Source organism: Maniola hyperantus, chromosome 26, assembly GCF_902806685.2.
Source record: "Maniola hyperantus chromosome 26, iAphHyp1.2, whole genome shotgun sequence".
Taxonomy (NCBI): Eukaryota; Metazoa; Arthropoda; class Insecta; order Lepidoptera; family Nymphalidae; genus Maniola; species Maniola hyperantus.
In genome coordinates this window covers 3,433,552-3,446,110 of record NC_048561.1, presented here as the reverse complement: position 1 = coordinate 3,446,110, position 12,559 = coordinate 3,433,552, and the positions used below count along the sequence as shown (strand labels likewise).

Here is a 12,559-nt window from a genome sequence, read left to right as displayed (position 1 = left end):
AGCTCAAGTGGCTCCCGATTCGTCTGAAAATCAGTGATCTCCATGATAGGCAAACTAGAAACAGAAATAAGCTAGCTACTCCTGCGCTCCGCCTCTGGAAGGTGCGAAAGTCATGAAGGTGCGAATGAGTGTAATATCTAAATGTATAAAAGGAAAAGGTGACTGACTGACTGACTGACTGACTGACTGACTGACTGACTGATCTATCAACGCACAGCTCAAACTACTGGACGGATCGGGCTGAAATTTGGCATACAGATAGCTACTATGACGTAGGCATCCGCTAAGAAAGGATTTTTGAAAATTCAATCCCTAAGGGGGTGAAATAGGGGTTTGAAATTTGTGTAGTCCACGCGGACGAAGTCGCGAGCATTAGCTAGTTTTATAATAAAATTCCACAAGCAATTTTAGACTTGCCTTTACACAAGTTTAAAAAATGTGTTAAAAGTATGCTCCTACTATGAGAGGATGTAAACGATAAAAAAGCTTGGATTTGACTCGCTCCAGCAATGCACGGGGCTGGAATGGCTTGTATAGAACGGTATAATAACATTGTAAATTGAAAAATTAAAAAGAGCAACCGCCGAGTTTCTTGCTGGTTCTTCTCGGTAGGAACGGCATTCCGAACCAGTGGTAAATTAAAACTAGGTACCTGACTATTCATAAGCACTTGTAAAAAGTTTACATGAATAAAAAAACATTCTATTCTATTCTATTCTATTCTTAGCAGGAATACTCATATTCTTCGTATTCTTTACTGTATACTGTTCAATCCCTCCATTCCTCTCTATCTTAAAGACCGATTTGAGTACCGATGTACACACTCTTTTTCTCTTCGTTCTCAAATAATCTACGCCTGAAAGTGCCTACACACTCATCTTCTTTTTTTAATTTTTTTATTTGGGACAGTAAACAATTACATATTAAAAGTTAAAACTAGGTACGACTTAAATCTAACAAAATTAACAAATATGTAATCCACTACACTATCCACAGCTTCCTACATACAACTAGGGCGACACAACATAAACAAACTACTATAATAATATGTATAAAAATACAAACCAACGATTAAACTATACATAAAAATTTAAACAACTAATCGCGCTAATGAAAATAAAAGTCTTATTTACAAAATAAGGGAGACATTCAATACAAAAATACATAATCATAACACTGTTCTACATAAGTGAATTCATATTATGCTAAATCATTTACTGTTATCGCTATACTGCTATGGAATTCTGTCCCCTTGGATATCAAACAGTCTCAATCACTATCAATATTTTCAAAACGAAATTGAAGCTATAATAATTAATTAATTAGGTCTTAAACTATACCAATGCAAAAATAACGTCTAGATCCGTTCCTCCGTTGCGACGTGATTGAAGGACAAACCAACAAACAAACACACTTTCACATTTATAATAGGGGTAGTGATACCTTTCTTATCATGGCAATTTATTTCATCCTAAAGGTATTTTTAAATTAAAAAAACAAGAATAAATGCAATTTTTTAATAAATGCTTCAAATAAATATTATTATAATCTATCGCACAGCTTAAATCTAAATTTATATAAGGAAAAGCTGACTGATTGACTGACTGACTGACTGTCTGATCTATCAACCTACAGCTCAGAGGCGTCTCTAGCCCTTGTGGCGCCCGTGTGCAACCAGTACCCCGGCGCCCTCTAGTCTAGTAGGAGCAGGGTCAAAATGGAATACTAACAGTTATATTTTCCAACGGAAATTCGGATGCAAATGGTGCAATTTTAAATGATGACGGCGTCGGCCATAACACGAGCGCAGGGTCTTTGAGAGCGCCGGCATCGACGCATCTTTATTCTTTATTATATTATATTTATTACTCCACTAATAATGAAGTTTTTTATTTTTTATTTTAGTTGATTTTTATATTATAGAGAACACTTTCGTTGTCGGGTCGTGACACTAGGGCTCTGCCTGAAAATCAGCGCTGCAGTAGTCAAATACTGCAGCATCATGCTGAGGCAGTAGCCTTTTCAGCTCAAACAAGACATCATTTTTCTTTTTAGTACTGTCGAGCTCGTAGTTTTAAGCTTACCTAGTTTTAATTTTTTTAATTTGTAACATTTGGTTTGTATGTTTTTTGTATTTTCTTGTTTTGTGAGCTGAATAAACTTTTATTTATTTATTTATTTATTTATTTGGAAGTGTCGCCATTAGAGGGCGCTCGGCGCCCCCTTAGACCCGGCGCCCGTGTGCGCCGCACACCCTGCACCATAGGTAAAGACGCCTCTACTACAGCTACTACTGGGCGGATCGGGCTGAAAGGCATGCAGATAGCTATTATGGACGTAGGTAATATCTGCTACCTACGAAATGGTTTTGAAAATTCAACCCTAAGGGGGTAAAATAGAGGTTTAAAATTTGTGTAGTCTTTAAGTTCCATTTTAAGTATTTTAACGTTATTTTGTTTCGACTCTCAAATTCTATCAATGCTATCAGAGTGAACTAGAGTGAGGGAACTCTCGGTTTAATCCTGAATCGACGATATGTCAAATATTAGGCTATGGCATCGACATAGTAGGTAATAGTTCTTAACGAAGTAGTACATAAAATTTCTTTGGGCTATGGTGACATAATCATAGAAAAATAAGGCTACTTTAGTCAAATGTACTATCATGTGATGCCTGCTCGTGACGTCGAAGCCTGGAAGTTTTGATAGAATTTCCCAACTGTCACGAACTGTGATGCTAGTGTGACGCAAAATCTCATACTACAGTGCGACAAGGCTATCTTGGTGCGTGGAGAAAAACGGAACTAACGTTGCCGTCAAGTGTCCCCTTTGTTCTTGTTTGAATAGTCTAAGCCTTTGTCGTAGACGGAGTAAAAAATCTAGAGAAAGGAACGTTTGCTTTCTCATTCACCCTAAAAAGAGAGCACAGATAAAGTTACTAATGTGATAAACAGAGACGCAGCTAACCTATTTTTGTCCCTTATCGTGTAACCGACTTTTTTCAAGGAAACAAACATTGAGAATTCGTGGCATAATTGTATTTCTCATTAGTTATTTACTTGTTTTCACATAAAAAACGTTTAATACAAATGTTGTTGATCGGTTAATACAAATATTGACTACTAAACAATGATAATTGTCGTGTTATTCATCGTTACGTCGGGCTATCGCTATCTCAGTCGCGGTTACAAAGTACTTTAGTCTAGCTTTTTTATTCAGTCTACGGCCTTTGTTCTCCAACAACGCCCCCCTGTCAATGTCATTCAAGTGCCAAGAGAGCCTTGTCGCACTGTAAGTACACTGGCTGGAGTTTTTTTTTTATAAATCATAAGGCCTGTCGCTGACGCCTGCCATTGCGATCTGGCTGGAGATCCAGCTGTAGAACTCTGGCACCTTCGTGTACACGCTGGGGATGTTGGCCTGCCCGCAGTCCAATCCGTAGGCCACCATGCCCACCACAGTGTACCGGAGATCAGCTGGGTCCTGAAATAATAAGAAAAAATGCGTTAGTATATAGTTAAGTCTGTGGCTCGATTGCGGTAGAATGGCAGCTAAGCCTTAAAAGACTGCCATTCAGAGCCGTAAAATATTTTTTTAAAAAAAGAGTGACATCTACAATGTCACGATCACAATCATCTCCACAGTGCGACAAGCATAGAGATGGTAATCATCTTTAATCATTCATCTAAGGCGACAAGGCTATCTTGGCGCGTGATAAAAATCGGAACTAACGTTGCCGTTAAGTGTCCCCCATGTGTCCCCTTTGTTCTTGTTTGAATATTGCCAGGGTGGAAGACTATGGCCAAACCCTTGTTGAAACTCGTGGTCAGTAGGTACCTATTGATCAGGCGATGAGTTGATTTTTTTTATTATTTTTTATTCAGATACAAGTTAGCCCTTGACTGCAATCTCACCTGAAGGTAAGTGACGATGCACTCTAAGGTGGGAGCGGGCTAACCTGGAAGGAGTATGGCAGTTTTTATTAAACCCATACACCTTTGGTTTCTACACGGCATCGTACCGGAACGTTAAATCTCTTGGCGGCACGGCTTTGCCGGTAGGGTGGTAACTAGCCACGGCCGAGGCAGCTCCCACCAGACATAATATGGGGATGATAATATTATGATGGGGATGTTGATAACTCACCCCTGTAGGACAGACAAGAGACGAGCCTCCGTCCCCGATACACGTGTCGAAATTGGGCACCCCTCCCGCGCAGGTGAGCGTGTGATGCAAGAAGTAGCTGTCGCTCAGTCTGGTGTTCTTAAGCGTCTTCTCGCATTGGTTAGATTCCACCAGAGGCAAAGGTATCTGCGAAAATACAAACAATTTTTAAAGGTTTTTTTTCTCTCTAAGTTTACAATAAGAACAAAATCTAGTGATATGAGGAATTACTTAGGTTAGAATAAGTATCCTTATCATGGGGTGCCAGCCAGGTAACCTCCCAGTGTGCCTGGGTGCTGCTGGTCCCTTTTGGATGCATCGGGCATCCGAGGGGAAGAGCAGTATTCGGGCCGGTGCACCCCGGTAACATGGCTAACAATTTCTTTTCGGGGATGTTGTTAGCCATGGCTAATGACCTGATAGGGGGAAGGTTTCTCCGCGTGTCCCTCTGACTAGCAGAGGGCACAGCGGACGAGGCGGAGGATGGGACGTGCGCGGAGTGTGCAGTTGTTGCCCCGTCTCCGGGTCGGGAGGCGCACGCACTTGGTCGTTGCGCCTCGGACGTGCGGTGTGGGGACCTTGTGAGCGGGGTCCCCGGTGGAGGGTCTGCCTCGGCGGATGTCGCTGACTGGGTCGCGGTGGTTTGCTTCGGCGTTCCCGTGACCCAGTCACCAGGTGACGTGCAGGAATGCCGCTGGGTTTTAGAGGGAATTCCGGTCGCCTCTCGGCCGGCAAGTCCCACATACCTTCCCTCCAGTTGGTTGGCTGGCTGGTTAGCTGGCTGGCTTCCAGGAAGGGGGGATGCGTAAACGCATTTCCCAGCATTAAAAAAAAGTATCCTTATCATAAATGCGAAAGTGTGTTTGATTGTTGGTTTATTAATAAACTCTGGTCAAAAGGTTCGAAGTGTATAATTAACTGTCCCAATATTACACTCCCCGAGACATCCCAACATTAGTGAAGATAAAACCTCCCATACCTTCTTCAGGACGCTGGCGTAGTATTTGCCCTGAGTGAAGTCCTCTCCCCAGCCCATGCTGTAGCACAGAGTCCCGGGGGGTGGCATTGCGGGGCTGAGGCAGGCCACGTTGATGTGAGGTCCCAGCACGAATGGCTTCGCCAATTTTAAAAGTGCTATGTCGTTATGGGCGTGCACTGGTGACAAAAAAAAATGTTAGCTCTTTAAATCCATACTAATTTGACCCTTTCAGTACCTACCCTTATTATAAAAGCGAAAGTGTGTTTGTTTGTTAGTTTGTTGGTTTGTCCTTCAATCACGTCGTAATGGAGCAACGGATCAACGTGATTTTTTGCATGGGTATAGTTTAAGACCTGGAGAGTGACATAGGCTACTTTTTCTCCCGGAAAATAAAAGAGTTCCCACGGGATTTTAAAAAACCTAAATCTACGCGTGCGAAGTCGCGGGTATCAGCTAGTAATTATTATTGTAAATACGAAAGTGTGACTGTCGGTCTGTATGCTAGCTTTTCACACAGGTACAGAGTTAACTTACATCCCGGGTACAGACGTTGGCTACTTTTTGTCACATCAAATCAAAAAGTTGGCACAAAATATATCTTGTATTCCGGATGCTAATATAGGCTACTATTTATCCTGGGACACCAAAGAGTTCCCAAGGGTTTTTTAAAAAATTTAATCCACGTGAACGAAGTCTCGGAAACTATTTATTTGGTACAGAGAGAGCTTGATACTAATTACTAGTGGAACAGCTTATATCGTTGACAATATTGAATCTTCTCGAATACTGCCCAGCCCAGTTTGTTTTTAGGGTTCCGTTCCACAAAAGGAAAAGAGGAACCCTAATCGGATCACTTCGTTGTCTGTCTGTCTGTCCGTCGGTCGTGTCTGTCAAGAAAACCTATAGGGTAGTTCTCGTTGGCCTTTAATAATAAAATTTGGAAGGTAGGTAGGTCTTATAGCACAAGTAAAGGAAAAATCTGATTACTGTGAATTTATGGTTACATCATTCAAAAAATGTGTTCATGAATTTTGTTATTTGTTATTAAAAATATACACATGTACACACACACACAATACACACTGATACACATATGTACACACACACACGTATTTTTAAGTTTCATATTCATATCATATCACTAAATTTAGTTTTCTATAAGTGTTTATTTGTTAATGATGGAGGGAGAGCGGGGACCCTGAGATACAGGTTTTGCAAACTTACTTCAGGGTCCCTGGCACAATTTTAAAAGACCCTTTAAAACAAATAAATCATTTCATTTCATTTCATTTCATGAACAAATAATTAGGTAGTATTTTCAACTTGTAACATTTTATACCAAATGGGATAACATATTATGAAAGGGCTTTACCTGTGCGTTCTAAAACAAATTTTTATTTGTTTTTGATTTATCGTACAAAATGTGGAAAAAATACATCTGTAGTACGGAACTCTCGGTACGTGAGTCTGACTCGCACTTGTCCGGTTTTTTTTGAAAAATGACTCACATTTGTTGAATTGTGGGTGCAAGAGCAAGTGGCTGACGTCACGGTCCTGGTGGCTGTACATCTCGTTGGTATTCTGGGTGTCCCATTCACCAGCTCGGCATAACAGCTGTGAAAACGGAGACATTAGTAGGTACATTATGGTACAAGTGTGTAAAGTTGTTTGTTGTGGGCTCTTCTCAGACCTGGGCGCGTTTGGAACCCTCGTAGCTTTAGTTTTAAGTACGTTTTAATTATCACCACTATATCGTATCATATACTTACTTGACTAATAAAAATTCGCACTTTAAAACATCATATTTTACATTCGGATCGGATATATCGAAAAATGATGGTTCCACACCCACAGTATTTTTAAAAGACCTACTTATTCGATATTCGAAGACGATAAGTGGGGGAGCTACCCTAAAAAGAAACCACAATTTTATTGCACTGCTGGTCCGCAATCGCAAGTCTAGCGTAGAATTCGTCAGTGATGATAAATAATAGAATACTTACATCACTCGGGTTCATAGTGTCGACTTTGTGAGCTACAGTTATCACAAAAGACGGGTGAAAGAGAGTGCCTCCTCCCATATAGCCAGAATTAGCCCCGCCATTTGCCCTGTTGAAAAAGTTTTAGTGTCAAAATACGCTGAGATGTAATGGATGAATGAAGCGAATGATTTTGTCGTGGTATTACAATCGATTTATAAATATAAAAAATTATTAGAATAAAAAATGCCAAATTTACAATCGAGAAAAACAATAATCGAATGAGACCTCGAACCAATAGTAATACCGCGTGCGCGCAGGCTAGTTTATGCCGTATCACTACGCGCGAGAGCTTATTTTGCTCTAAACTTTTTCACTTTATTGGCAGCGCGGTTCGAGTGGATGTACCTTATCACTATTCACGTTACATCTAGTGAGTTACTATTGTTTTTTCACACTTTCGAGTTGATGATTTTTTTTTTAATTATTTTAAAACAAAAACATTTTTGCTTTTTAAATTTAACTCAAAATTTCGATAGTACTACTGAGGGCTAATCGTTCTGCCGCGGGAAGACAACCAATAAAGTTTCAGCGTGTATAGAAGTGATTGCAAGAACCAAAATCAAAAATCAAAATCTAATTTATTTGTTGAAATAGGTGTATCTGTCTGTCTGGCTAGCTATTCACGGCCCAACAGTAAACCGATTTTGATAAAATTGGGTATAGAGTTATCTTACATCCCGGGGCATACATAGGCTACTTTTTATCCCAGAAAATTAAAGAGTTCCCACGGGATTTTTATGATCCTAATATCCACGCGGGCGAAGTCGCGGGCATCACCTAGTAGGTAATAAATTGCACTTTAAAAAGTGAATTAAAAATTATAAAAAACCAGCCAAGTGCGAGTCAGGCTCGCACACTGAGGGTTCCGTACTACAGTTGTATTTTTTCGACATTTTGCACGATAATTATGATGCATAAAAATCAATAAAAATCTGTTTTAGAATGCACAGGTAAAGCCCTTTCATATGATACCCCACTTGATATATTATCTTACTTCGAATATTGAAATACTAATTATTAGTTCATGACCACAATTTAATTTTTTTTGTGTGATCTAACCCTAAATTCACGGTTTTCAGATTTTCCCCCTAAAAGCTAGCTGTAAGACCCACCTACTCTCTCTACTACTCAAATTTCAAACCCCTATTTACCCCCTTAGGAGTTGAATTTTCATAAATCCTTTCTTAGCGGATGTCTAGCGTCATAATAGCTATCTGCATGCCCAATTTCAGCCCGATCCGTCCAGTAGTTTGAGCTGTGCGTTGATAGATCAGTCAATCATTCAGTCAGTCAGCCAGTCAGTCAGTCAGTACCTTTTCATTTTAAATATTTAGATTACATGCATATTCCCTATTATGATACTCACTGGTTTTTATCCACTAAAGCGACCATCCAGGGGAACTCAGCGAAGTCAGGCATAACCCTGTTGGTGATGTCCCGGCCCTAGCCTGAACCTGGCAGCGGCGGGGTTGCTGTACCCGCAACCTGGTGCCAAACCACCACCGGTGCCACCAGCGGTACCCACCGGGCCACCAGCGGTACCACCACCGAGACCACCACCGTTACCGGGACCACCAGTGGTAGGCGGTACTGGTGCCGGTCTAATCTGGCTACTAGGACAACAGATTTCGAGGAAAGCACAGATATGTGCAGGGGGTTTTTGACATCCTGAAACATACAGATAAATCATCCCATCATCATCACCATTATCGTCATCATCGTCAACCGTTACACCTTCACGGCTGAACATACAGGGTGCTACCAGAACGCTAGCAAAAACGAAGACAGGTGATAGTCTGATGATTACTGATAAGTGATATATGATACAACAACAAAACGCGAAAAATATATAAAAACAATCCTATATTTGTGAAAATTCACGATATATTGCAAATAAAACAGTCCGACTGACGCTAGAGGTCAACGAACGTTGCGTAAATAGACCACCTCGGAGTCCAATAGCGCGTCGTAGGTAGGGCATTGACCCGAGTTTTGCACGATATACATTGCGGTTTGAAAAATACTAAATCACTAAAACTACAAAATGAGGCAAACTGTTGTTGGTATTGGATTGTGTTTAGGTAGTATAACAATAATGTTAAGTTTTTGCTAGCTTTCTGGCAACGTATTTTCACGGACCTCGGATCGGATGAGTACGTAATCACCGTAACGGTGGACCCGCGCCTGGAACTAGGCTTTAGTAAGTACGCATTGCACAGACTGGTGCTGATTCTGAGCAAACCTAAATTTTAGAGTATTCGCAATCCACTTCTTACTAATGTAATATGAAAAGGACAGAAACAGTTCGACAGGAAAAAACCCCGTGACTTTAGCTGTCAGCCGTGAGCATATCGTTTTTTGTAGCGTGCACTAAAATTTAGAGATCTTTAAATGTAAATTCATGTTCCGTCCTTTTTTAGCAATATTAAAAAGAAAAAAAATGCAGATACCTACTCTAAATTTAGTTTAGTGAAAGACAAGGGAATCGGCGTCATTGTACCTGTACCCGAACAGCGTGCAGGGTTAATCTTCGGCGGCACCAAATTACACATGGATGTCTTCACGCATGTGCCTACTTTTTGCTGTTGCGTATAACACGTTCCAGGAGCTGAAATTGAAATTGAAATATTAAGTCAAAGTCAAATAATTATTCAAAACTAGCTGATGCCCACGACTTCGTCCGCGTGGAATTAGGCTTTTTAAAAATCCCGTGGGAACCTCTTTGATTTTTCGGGATAAAAAGTAGCCTATGTCACTCTCCAGGTCTTTATCTATACCCATGCAAAAAATCACTGTCAATATCCGTTGCAACGTTGCGACGTGATTGAAGGACAAACCAACAAACAAACAATAAGGGTAGGTACTGATATGTAATAAATTACTTCAGCGGGGCAATGCACGCACAACAGACGGAAACGATTGAGTGCGGAAACCGGCCCAGAGAGAAGAAGAAGAAGAAGAAGATGTAATAAATTACACTTTTTGATGGTCGGTTGTTGGATTTGTAAGATTGTAGGTACTTAGTGGTGATAATTATTACGAGAACTTAAAACTAAAGCTGTACGAGGGTTCCAAACGCGCCTAGGATCTGAGAAGATCCCACAACAAACTTAATTATGTTACTTATATAGCGTTTAAATTATCGTGAGTGTAGTTAAATTAGTATAGTTAAATTACGTTTCCATCGTAAATATAGATGATTAGTTTATGCTCGCGACTTCGTCCGCCGTGGACTACACAAATTTCAAACCCCTATTTTATCCCACTATGGGTTGAATTTTCAAAAATCCTTTCTTAGTCGGATGTCTACGTCATAATAGCTATCTGCATGCCAAATTTTCAGTCCCGATCCGTCCAGTAGTTTGAGCTGTACGTTGATAGATCAATCAGTCACCTTTTCCTTTGTATAATACCTACTTTAACATAGATTTAGATTCTGGCTATACTCACAGTCGAAGTAAGTTTTTTTGTCTGTCTGTCCTGTCCGTCAGTCCTTCCATCCGTCGTCAAAATACGTCTGTGTATGGAACCCTCAGTGCGCAAGTCTGACTCGCACATTGGCCGGTTTTTATTAATATTACTTACAGTAGGTATATTGGTACACAGCGAAAAAAATACCAGTGGCCCTACCCGCGGTTGTTTGACAGCTACAATGTCACGATCGCAATCATCTCTGATTGGTTAATGCTCGCTCACTATTGGCTACAATGCATTGTTGCAACAAGAATCGCACAAATTCAGCCAATCAGAACAATTGAGATTGTAATATGATTGATGCAGGGTTTTTAGACAAGTCGCCCTACTGTATTTCAATCCATGCAGACTTTTACGGATGCGGTCCATTTAAGAAAAAAATACATAGGTTACATTAAAAAAAACGGGCCGAATTAAGAACCCACCTCCAAAGTCAAAAGTCAAAGTCAAATGATTTATTCAAAATAGGTAATAAATTACTCTTTTTGATAGTCAGATGTTGGATTTGTATATAAAAGTAATAGTGGTGATAATTATTACGCAAACTTAAAACTAAAGCTACGAGGGTTCCAAACGCGCCCAGGTCTGAGAAGAGCTCACAACAAACTCAGCCGGGTACCTATTTACTCCTTATTAGAAGTCGGTTAAAAACAAGAAAACTTTTCACGATTCGTACCTGGAGTGGTTCCTTGCATTAGATTATGTTGTTGGATAAGTTCTTAGCTGACCGACACCAGCCAGCTGGGGTTCGGAGTAGGCCAATAGTGCACGCAGCTGAACAGAAACGTCAGCGTCACCATCAACATCGATACAGCTTGTAACCTGTGAAAGAGTATTTTTTAGTTACATACCCGGAGCGTGCCAACGGGAGTGGTCTGTCTGTCTGTCCGTCCATCCATCAGTCTGTCAGCGGGCTCAAATTCTAAATAACTAGAGTTAAGGCCCTTTCTAGGAAGGTAATCCATACTAATATTATAAATGCGTGAGTGTGTCTGTCTGTCTGTCTGTCCGTCTGTCTGTCTGTCTGTCTGCTAGCCTTTCACGGCCCATCCGTTCAACCGATTTTGACGAAATTTGGTACAGAGTTAGCTTACATCCCGGGGAAGGACATAGGCTACTTTTTATCCCGGAAAATCAAAAAGTTCCCACGGGATTTCAAAAACCGAAATCCACGCGGATGAAGTCGCAGGCATCATCTAGTTATAAGTAAAACAGTTTTACGCTTACCTCATGTTGCAAGCAGGTTAAGAAACTAACTAACTAACTACCTAATTAAAAATATTAAATGTTGATTCGCAGACACGCTGTTTGGCATCTGCCAAAGCTGACTGTCAATTTTAACTATCACTCAGACTATTTAAATCAACCCTAGTGGTGTGCTTTTAATCATATACTAATCGATAAAATTCAGTTTGATTTTTAACATGGATATACTCGTAGTTATAGATTTGGAGAGTAACATGAGCTACTTTTTATCCCGGAAAAATCAAAGAGTACCACGGGATTTTAAAAAACCTTTATCCACGCGAACGAAGTCAGAGGCAATCAACTAGTAAATCCCTGTCTGTCTGTGTGTATGTATGTATGAACGCGTAGATCTTTTAAAACTACGCAACGGATGTTAATGCGGTTTCACCAATAGATAGAGTAATTCAAGAGAGGTTTAGAGATATAATTTAATGCTTCAAAAAAATTAGAGATCCCTAAGGAATTGAAATAATGTGAATTAGTTGGAAAAATCCTCTCATTGAGAGTTTCCGAGGCGTGCGCTGCATAAATGGTCAAAGTTACGCGAAACAATGTATCGTTGAATTATGTCTCTTAAAAAGGTTCTACAAAAAAATTCGCGATATCATACATGTATCTTTTAAGGTTGGCTCACAATAATCGATTTTATGGTT

At 40.3% G+C, this 12,559-nt stretch overlaps 1 protein-coding gene and 1 pseudogene across 1 annotated transcript in view; both read right to left on the bottom strand.

Moving 5' to 3' along the window:
• Positions 1-1,502: 1,502 nt before the first annotated feature.
• On the bottom strand, positions 1,503-12,006 carry LOC138404177 (phenoloxidase-activating factor 2-like; annotated as a pseudogene).
• LOC117994095 (phenoloxidase-activating factor 2-like) overlaps positions 1,503-12,559 on the bottom strand; it is a 56,772-nt gene continuing 45,715 nt past the window's right edge. The window contains exon 10 of the transcript XR_011238214.1: positions 1,503-2,281. The gene's annotated coding sequence lies outside the window, so the exon portion shown is untranslated. The remainder of the gene's footprint in view (positions 2,282-12,559) is intronic.